This window comes from Tenrec ecaudatus, chromosome 10 (genome assembly GCF_050624435.1).
Source record: "Tenrec ecaudatus isolate mTenEca1 chromosome 10, mTenEca1.hap1, whole genome shotgun sequence".
In the NCBI taxonomy this organism is placed as follows: domain Eukaryota; kingdom Metazoa; phylum Chordata; class Mammalia; order Afrosoricida; family Tenrecidae; genus Tenrec; species Tenrec ecaudatus.
Window position 1 is genome coordinate 34,755,208 of NC_134539.1, and position 10,033 is coordinate 34,765,240.

The 10,033-nt window shown below is 48.4% G+C and overlaps 1 protein-coding gene across 2 annotated transcripts in view; it reads right to left on the reverse strand.

Annotated features, from left to right (window-relative positions):
- The window catches only part of FBXO10 (F-box protein 10), a 38,271-nt gene extending 28,899 nt beyond the window's left edge, over window positions 1–9,372 (reverse strand). For both annotated transcript variants that reach the window (XM_075560175.1, XM_075560176.1), the window contains exon 1: window positions 9,243–9,372. The gene's annotated coding sequence lies outside the window, so the exon portion shown is untranslated. The remainder of the gene's footprint in view (window positions 1–9,242) is intronic.
- Window positions 9,373–10,033: the final 661 nt, after the last annotated feature.

Genomic DNA, 10,033 nt, shown 5'->3' on the forward strand with positions numbered 1-10,033 from the left:
GGGTGATACTGATTGAAGAGAGCAAAAATCGAGTTCAGCTTTTCGCCATTTCTTTACATCTTAGCTCCTTCAGCCTGAGAAATAACCAGCTGTTTCTCATTTTCAGCTCGGTAATCCGATGACACACACCAGAGCCCCATGTTCTGATGCCAGGCTGGTGTTTCAGGAGCGTGCGCCCCGACTCTCAATCCACTGCCCGTGCTCCGAGTCACCCAGGAGAGAGCACTGGTTGATTCCCCAAACCTGGGTCCTACTGCTTCTAACCCTAATTCAATGAGCTCCAGGAGGGCAGGGAATGGTGTGTTTAGACCTTCCTCCCAACCCACTGACTGGATTCCAACTCAAAGCCACCCCAGCCCCTATCCAGGGTTTTAGAGGCTTTGTATATCCGCACGGGACTGGCCAGTCTCATCTTTCAGCTGGTGGGTTTGAACCTCAAGCCAGACCTGACAAGACTCTGTAGTTTCTATGTGTAATTCATTGGCGCTGATGATGTTCGTCACTGTCACCATCCTCAAACTTACTGTCCCCAACTGTCCCTAATGTTTGCTGCCATCAATTTGATCCCTTATAGGTAAATCTTCACGGTGGACAATGCTCAAAGTAGACATTTTGTACTAGTTTAAATTAAACTACTGTTAAATTAACTACTGTTAATTTAAACTACTGTTAAATTAAAATACTGTTTGGTTTGAAGACTTCAGGAAATGTTTGTGGTTTAAAATTTAAAGACTATTTCAGGGACTGAGTCACTGTCGTCAGTGTCACTGAATTATGAACATAGAAACTACTAAATTGGTGTATGTCTTGCTGTATTTTCAACAACAAAATCTTATGTCTAGTGAGGTCTGATTGGCGGTTCAAACCTACCAGCTACTTCTTGGGAGAAAGAGGAGGCTGGCTGGTCCCATGGAGATGTACAAAGCCTCTAAAACCCATGATGACAGAAAGGCTGGAATCTACAAGAAACTGAAATTCTGTTCTCCATTTTCCCCTCGTTTGATCAGGACACGAGGTGCTTTTTAAAGGCCAGCCCAGCAAACACAAATGAGCCCTGGTGGCGCAGTGGCTGTGGTTGGGCTGTGATCCGCAAGCTCTGCAGTTTGAAGCCACCGGGGGCTCTCAGGGAGAAAGACGGGGCTGTCTGCTCCTGTAGAGTCGCAGTCTTGGAAACCCACAGGGGCAGTTCTCTCCTGTCCTACAGGATTGCTACTAATTGGCACCCACTTGATGGCAGTGAGTTTGGGTTGCTTTTGTTTCAGTGAGCACTTAAAACGAGCCAAGAGGCAGTAGTATTCTTACCCCATTTCCCAGGAGTAAACAGTGTTATAAGCGGCATAGGTCAAGGTTTGCACTTGACTTCTGACCAAAAGGCTGGCTGGGAGAACCCACACTCTGCAGAAGGAAGGGCTAGTGGTCTGCTTCCGGGAGGATTACCGACAACCCCCTCCGGGAGCTCAGTGCTACCCTGTGCCACGTGGAACAGGAATGTCCTCAGTAGCACAAGGTTTGGCTTAGTAAGCAGCCCGGGTCCAAAGCCCCCTGGCTCTTTCCGCTACAATTCCTTCTGCTGAGTTTTCAGTTCCTTGCTTGTGCAATGACTATCTAAGCTCATCATCACACAGACCCTGAGAAAGGAATGGCTTTAACCCTGCGACGATTACACAACAGAGCATCACACACCGGCGGCGCTGCGCTTGTAGGAAGCCTGGCCCCGAGACTGAGAACTGGAAGCCAAAATCAGTGAAAACCAAGGATAAAAATACCAGGGCAGACCTCTGGGCCAACAGGAAGCAGTGCTCCAGTGGACCCCAACCAATCTGGTTGTCACACCCGGCTTCCTCCGCCTTCTCCCAGGCAGTTTGATCTTGGGAAAGTCTCCCACTCCCCCGTAGCACATGGCTGCACAATCCTTTTCTCTTTAATCACTCTCAGCTTGAGGCAACACCAAGTGATTGTTACTTCACACTCGAAATTACACACTCAATGGAGTCACACCATCCTGTCTGGACTTCCTCTCTATAAAAGTGGGGCGAATGCTACCTTAGGGAGTTGCCGTAGAGATGAAAGCCGAATGGATGGCAGGCATTTAACACCGTGTCTGAGGCACGGAAAGCACCATGAATGATCATGAGTTCCCTCTCTGTAATTCGCTTTCCTTTCCCCAAGTTCCTTTCTCCTTTTCTATATTTGAGCCCGCCCCTTCCACCTCGTAGGGAACAGATGAAGTGAATTACCCTCAATAAGTTCCGTGCTTTTGCCGGGAGACTACTGACAGCTAACACTCACCACCAGGCCAAGGAGCGGTTGGTTGTAAAGGGCTCTTTATTCTCACTGAGCCAACGGGGTCTGAAGCTACTACCAATGGCAGAAGGTAAGTTTTGCTACACAGAACAGTATTATTAGGCGAAACTGACCCATGTAGGTGCTGATCCCAGTTCTGAACATCTGTTCTAGAAAGTGTTTTGCATATACGATTAAGGGAGCACATGTTTATCATAAGGTTAAGGAGCGGCTGCTAACAGCAAGGTCAACAGTTTGAAACTACCAGTCAGCCTGTAGGAGAAACATGAGGCTACCTGCTCCCATAAAGATTTGCAGGCTTGCAAATCCAAAAGAGGCAATTCTACACTGTCCTACAGGGTTGCTATGAGTCAGAGTTGACTTGACGGCAGAGAATTTGGCTTTCTGTTGCTTTCCGTTGGATATCGTAAAAGGTGTACAATGGCTTATTAAGAAGAACGATAGGATCTTATGGAAATCCACAGCTACTAGGACCACAGTAAAACTGGATCTCCTACAGTCTAGAGTTTAAGTCTGGCAGCCCATAACCCTGACTGCTGGAGTTCATGGGCTTTTACTCATTACGAGGCTTAGCCGTGCTCCATGGATCCCTCCATTCTCCTCTTCCCTCAAGTCTACTCAAACTGTCTACCTCAACGCTACTGCTTCCCCGAAGACCAGCTGGCCAGCACTCCTCACTCCTGACTCAACCTTCATAGCGTCTAGCTCTACATCATTTCAGCTTCAACTTTGGTTGCTAAGTGTCCTGAGACCCCCAGCTGAAATTTCTGTGCTAGATCATGAATCCTTTTTCTACTGGGTCACTTCACATGGCCCCTGGTGAGCCCCAGAACTGGCCGCTCTAGGGCCTGGTGCGCATCTTTGCTTCAGTATGTTTTGACTTGTGGGTGGGTGGTGGAACGTGATTTTAGGGTGCAAAGCTGGCGAGGCTAGGGCTACTCCTCCATGAACAGGTGTTAAGGGCTACGGCATTTCCCTGAGGAAGGGCTATGGACATAGAAGCGTGAGGGCTAACAAGGTGATTCCATGTCCACATCCCCCCACGGACTCAATCTATGTTCTCCTTCACCTCTGCAGTTACAGGCAGCCAAGAAGTCCTCAGCTGACACCTTCCATGTGGCAGGAGGAGCTGGTTTGACCAGACTCATTACAAGAAAAACAAACCTTGTGAGCACCAGCTGAAAGTGTTTGGGAGACAATGAAATGATAATGGAGAATGGAATTAAAATAAATGAACCAAGTACTCAGCATAGGATCTAAGAAAATAACGAAATTAATTGAAATAGAAGGGAGGAAAAAAATAAAAGAGCAGAGGTGAATAAATTAATTAAACAGGAAACGAGCCTATCAGAAAAGTATCACTGAAAACAAACATTGGTCTCCTGAGAGTGGTGAAGAAAAAACGGGGAAGGCACAAAGACACACGCAGAGCTAAAAGGGGGTTGTTGCTGTGGTTGGTGCTGACATTAAACCAGGAAAATATGATAAACAACTCTATATAAAGAAATTAAAACCTTTAAAAGGGGCAAAACCCTCGACTTAAGACATGAAATTAAAACAAACTCTCTAGCGCCACGTGGCTTCATCTTTGAGTTCTATCAAATATTCAAGGCACAGAGTTGAGGAAATGAAACGGGTGATAGAGGAGGGGAAAATGGTGGGTTTGGTGAATTCGCTGGGCGGCCTGCTACAGCAAGGGTTGTAGCAGCCCCACTAGCCTTTAATTGTAAGTTTTCTCAGCAACTGTTACCAACCAGAATACTAGAGAAGATGTAACTGATGGAGTGAACTTGCCACAGGAAGAATGTTTGACTGGACTGGTGCAAGGGGTGGACTGTAAAGAATGCTACTGTAGCCAACCCAACTCCTTCTCTTTATTGGCTAGCACACTCATGCCCAACTCTTAACTGATAGGTATAAAATGTGTCATATTCTGGAAAGGAATAATTGCTACAGGTTGTGCTGTAAACTACAAGGTCAGTTGTTTGAAACTGACCAGCTGCTCTAAAGGAGAAAAACGAGATTTTCTACTCCTGTAAAGAATTCCAGTCTTGGAAACTCCACAGAGGCAGTTCTACATTGTTCTATCTGATTGCTATGAGTCAGAATTGACTTGATGGCAGTGAATTTGGTTTTTGGTTTGGTGATATTGTGATTAAAGATGAAAATATCTTCCTTCCTTCAGAGAATTGCCCCTTAACCTTCATGTACATCTCTTCCCATCCTACCCCTACTTGGCTTCCCTCAATCTTCTTTTTCATAGAATTTCTTCCAATATGTCACGTGAAGAATAATCATCATGATGTAAGTGCTGCTGCTGGAGTGCAGGACCTAAGACCTTAACTACTTCAGAGGGTAAAAAGAGCATTACAAAGTGGAAGAAGAAACTTGTAACACAGATAACTGGCAAAGGACCACTACCCCAAACAAATAAAGAACTCAAAAAAATCAATAAAAATTGGGGGGAAAAGGGAGGGGGGGGCAAAAAACTTGACTGCACAAGTCACCAAAGAGGTCAGGTAAACTGACAAAAAAAGCAGTGCTCAGCATCAGTAGTAACTAAGGACAGCAAATTGAAACCACAAGAGATGTATCATTACACACCCAGGAGAATAGTTTTAAAAAAAAACATTTAAACTCATAACACCAAATATTCACAAGGATGTGATGCAACTTGAACTCTCATACTCTTGAAAGGAAAATAAACTGGGACAACTGGTTAAGAGAACGGTCTATAGCTAAGTGTATTCACTCCAATGCACATGACTAAAGAACTGTGTGTACATGGCATAGAGAATGTGTCGGAATGTTCTTCGATGCACTTATTCTCGGTAACCAGAAATTATAAACACCCAAATGTCCATCAATTATAGGATGAATAGCACACTGTGACATCTTCACACCATGAAACACTGTATGGCAATGAAATTAAGTGAAGACAACTCACGGACAAATCTCACACCCACACAAAGAGAATGTTAAGCAAAAGCAGCAAGACGCCAAACACACAGTATTTTATATGCATGAAATTCAAAAGCAACAAGCATTACCCTTTCGTGGTTAGGATGCAAAGAAAGGGGGTAAAAACGATAAAGAAATGATTATCACCAAAGTCAAGATGGTGGATTCTTAGGGGAAGTGGGGGGCGGGCACACAAAGGACATTATTTGGAAAGTGGTGGTACTGTGTATTGGCAATGTTTTATTTCTTGACCTAAGTAGTAGTTACATATTCCCCTTATCAGTATCAAATTATATGTTTGGGCTTGTTATGTTTCATAATGTTAATAAGTATAAAACAAAACAAATATGTACAGAGATTACTGTTTGATTCTTAGAAAAACGGAAGGAACTGAACATTTTTCATCTTTAAACAAAAACTCTGCCATCCAAATCCATATTACAATGTGTATCGGGTACATTTCAAATGGTGTCTACTTATCTTCATTCTATAAACTTATAGGAAGCGTAAGATGATGAGGCACCCAGAGTCCTGGGGTTGGCGGCTTATGGAAGGTAGCCATTCCTGAGAATCCCTGCCAGGTGAACCCTGGGAGGAAGTGGAGCCAATTTATCAAAGGAACCGGGGTTAGAGTTACAAAGGATTCCTACCCCTTATCCAAGGGTTGAAAAGAGAAAAACAAGTCTCTGGGGCGGTTTGGGGTGACCCTGACAAAAGCTGCTAGCAGGAAAGAGCTACAGATGTCCCCGAAGGGGACTCACCAGGAGACTGGGGAAACCCAGCCCGGTGCCAGCTCCACACTAGGCCCAGAGCACAGTGCTCTCTCTGGGAGGCACAGCTAAGCGTGTGAGCATGAGCTAACAGAGATCTAACCTTGGGGTCCAAGCATGGCATCATGCTAGCAGGGATCTGGTCCAACAAGGGTGTTGAGCAGCAGTGACCCCACATCTTTGGACCGGGAGGGCCAGCTCTTCAACAGTGAAACCTTGTCGCTGTATCAGAAATAACAGGGGGGGCGGTGGCGAGGACCTGCAGCTCTCTCTCTGGAGAGTGGAAGTAAAACCTCTTTGGACTGTCTACACGCCCAGCAGGATGGAAGAAGGTAACACCCGACTTCTCCCTTATAAGGGCATTCAGGGGGCTTGGGTGTTTACGTGAAAAAATAATTAAAGATTCATAATTATTGCTAATCAAATAATTAACACGATACTGTATCAACTGGAGAAATAAGACATACAGGTAAAACATCTGAACTGAAAGAGGTAAAATCTTAATGTCTTCCTGCATATGTACTTTTATGAATACAATAACAAAGATGTCAATATATGGAGAAATGACTAAATCACTAAGCTAGCAGAAAGAGGGAAAATTTAGCAGGTGTTCAAATCAAGGCCCACGACAGGTAACTTCAAAAGAGAAGGTTGCTTCACTAGAGCCAAGTGAAATAACAAAATGCTTCTTGTACCATCTAGTACGACTGTGGGGCTGAGACACGAGGAACTGGGTTCATCCACAGCTTCCCTGAAAAGCACCTCTGCACGCCACAGCTCTTTAGTTGCCCAGGACCCCATCCTGCCCTCTCTGAGCTCTCTGCTGGCTCACTGCCAGAGCTTCCAACGACGGGTCCCTGGAAAACCAGACAGCGTAGGCATGTCCCCTCCGTTTTATCCCCCTAGAGATTCCAAGGTCCCCACGGCCATTTGTTTTCATCTCGGCCTCCACCTGCTCCCACGCCTCTTGGAGCAGCTACCAATGCACATGTGAGGAAGGAAGGAGGGAGGGAGGGAGAGAAGATCACTGCAACGGAAAGGCAAAGACCAACTCAGAGGGCCACCCCATCCCCAGGAAGCAGCCACCCAGAGCCCAAGCGTGGCTGCTTGACCAGGGATTAACAGCTGCTTGTGCCGTATAAATACAATTCCCCTGATAACCATGGAAACAAAAATGTAGCCACCACAGAGGGTTGGCTGCTTCCAGAACTCTAAAATAAGAGACTTGGACCTGAAAAGTCAAAGAAATCCAAATCCAAGTCTTGTTGGCCCAAAGGATATCCTTCCCTAAAAGCCCTGACCAAAAAGCATTTTCTCTAATATCTAAAAGCTCCACCCCCTCACCCCGGCCAGAGCCTTGCTGAAGGACCATGAAACAATTCAGGCCGCTCACTGTGCTCTGGCCCCTGGGACCAACTGCTATGAAGCAACCTCACTGGGAGCTGCAACTTATTTTTTTTTTAAGCAATTTATTGGGCTCATACAATTCTTATCACAATTCATACATACACATACATCAATTGTATAAAGCACATCTGTACAGTCTTTGCCCTAATCATTTTTTTCTCTTTTCTTTTTTTACATTTTATTAGGGACTCATACAACTCTTATCACCATCCATACATATACATACATCAATTGTATAAAGCACATCCATACATTCCCTGCCCCAATCATTCTCAAGGCATTGGGAGCTGCAACTTATTATTATAAAATGTACTGAGGACCAGAAGGGAACTACATCTACAGCCACCAACCTATTATATAACCTCAAACACAGCTCGCTGTGAAAAAAGCCCGATGGAGGCAGGGACCATCTCTGTGCTATCCACAGCTCGAACGCTGGATCCAGGAGGCTGCACAAGCACACAGTAGGTGCTCCATAAATACTGGCTCAATAAATGACGAACTAAGATCAGAGTGGAGCCGAAGCATCACGCTCAGTCAGTCCATTGTGTGTTCCTTCCCACATCCGGGACCAACACCCCTGTTGGGTCCTGCACAGAAGTCTCACTCAGGGTCTCGCTACGAGTTCAGTGGCCCCATTTGCAAAAGGAGGTGACTGGGTAAGCTGCTGTGCCCAGCTTCTGCCAGCTCTGCCGGTCAATCACTGTGCTGCGCTTTATTTAGTGGCACCACATGCCTGGCACTTTTCTTTCCCCTCAGAGGGAATCTGATACCCATCTGCTCATGTAGATTAATGTTCCCATCCCGCCTGACTCCTTTGGTAGGAACAACAGGTTCACCTGCCAATTTTAAAAGAGAAGGTAACAGGGGTCCAGAAAAAAGTCAAGAAGGATGGGTCTCACATGCCTGTTTCCTTAGAAAACCAAACCAGCCTTGTTTTGTTTTTGTTTTTTTAGGACTAAAGATATAGAAACTGAAGTATGGTTATTGCTACTAACCCCCCTCGTGCGATGCACTCTCTCGCTTATTAATAATACTTACATTAATAGCCCGCTTTACTCAACACGTCGGTGCTGGCCACTGCTCTCAGCCCTTTCAATGGAGTCCTCTTAGCAACCGCTCCAGCAAAGTGTAATTTTATGGCCAGCCCCGCTTGAGAGGACTATCTGGTTCAAGGTTGCAGAGCTGGTAAACGACAAAACTAGGACTTGAATCCAGGTCTAACCGACTCCAGACAGAGTGCTGGCTCCTTAAATGGCTTTTCCCTCGGTTCTTCACTGTATTCCCAGGAGAGCGAACGGGAAGGGGTTGTCGCCTTCACTTTAAAGATGGAGAACCCAAGTCTTCAAGAGGCTTGCGATGCGTACAAAATGCCCGAGCGATTCCGTAGGTAAGGAAGCCTGGCCCTCGCCTCGCCTCGGGGTTCCACGAGTCTACGTCTGTTTCGTGGACTTGACTTACTTGCAAAACCCCTGGGCGAAAGCACCGCGCACACCTACTCTCCCGGCCCGGTCGGAGCGGGTGGCAGCGCAACAGTACCCGCTAAGCAGCGTGCGGGAACGCCGGGGCGACCCGCGCACTCCCTCCAGAAGCCACAGCAGAAGCTCAGCCCCCGCCAGGGCCGAGCGGTGCTGGCCCCACGGCGGTGGCCGCCCCCAGAGCCCCGGCTCCAAAGCCCCCCCCACACACCCCGCGCACTTCTTCCCAGCCCGCCGCCGGCTGCTCCGGGGTCGCGGACAGCGCGGGGCCGCGGGCGGAGGGACGTCGCCCGCAGCCTCGGCGGGCCCGGCCGCCCCTTACCTCGCAGGAGAGTGCCGGAGCGCTCGCCCACAGGAGGGTTCCGGCCGCGGCAGCGCGGATCCCAGAAGCCGCCGCCGCCGCCGCCACCGTCACCCGAACAGCCGCGGAGCGGGGGAGGACTGCGGCGCGGCGGGGCGGAGCGGGGCCAGGCGCGGGCGGGGGGGGGGGGGGGGCGGGCGGGGCCGCGCCGAGGACCCCGCCCACTACCCGGGGGCGGACGGTCCCCTGGGGCTGGCGCGGGGGGGCCGCGCCGTCACGTGACGCAGGCGGGCATGTTGGCGGGGCACCGTGGCGGGCCGGCGGCGGGTGGTCGCTCGCTCGCCTGTGGTCCCAGTAACTTTTGCAGGGGCAGAGGGAGCGAGGCGCACGCGGGGCGGCTCTGTCCTCAAAGCGTGCCCTCGCGATGACCAGTGGCATCCGTGGGAGGGAATTGCAGCCCAGCGTTCTGTGGTCCACAGAAAGACAAATGTCCCTGCTATCGGAGTTGCTGAAGGGCAGTTTCAGGCGGGGGGTGGGGTGGGGGTGCTCCTTGTAGGTGTGCGGGTCGTAGCTGGGTTCATTCGCTCCATCAACGTGAGCCCTGCTTCTGGGCATCTGTTAGATTGGCTCAGCGTCACCGTGTACAGCGCGTAGCATCTCTCTTCCTCAGTATTTCCAATGCTGCTGCTGCTGTTAGGGATATACAGAAGTGAGCAAAGTGGATAGGACAACTGTCCTCCGACGTTAACGCTGACACGAAGAGGACAGACATTAGCCAAATGATCACAGGAATAAGCATCTTTCAATTTATG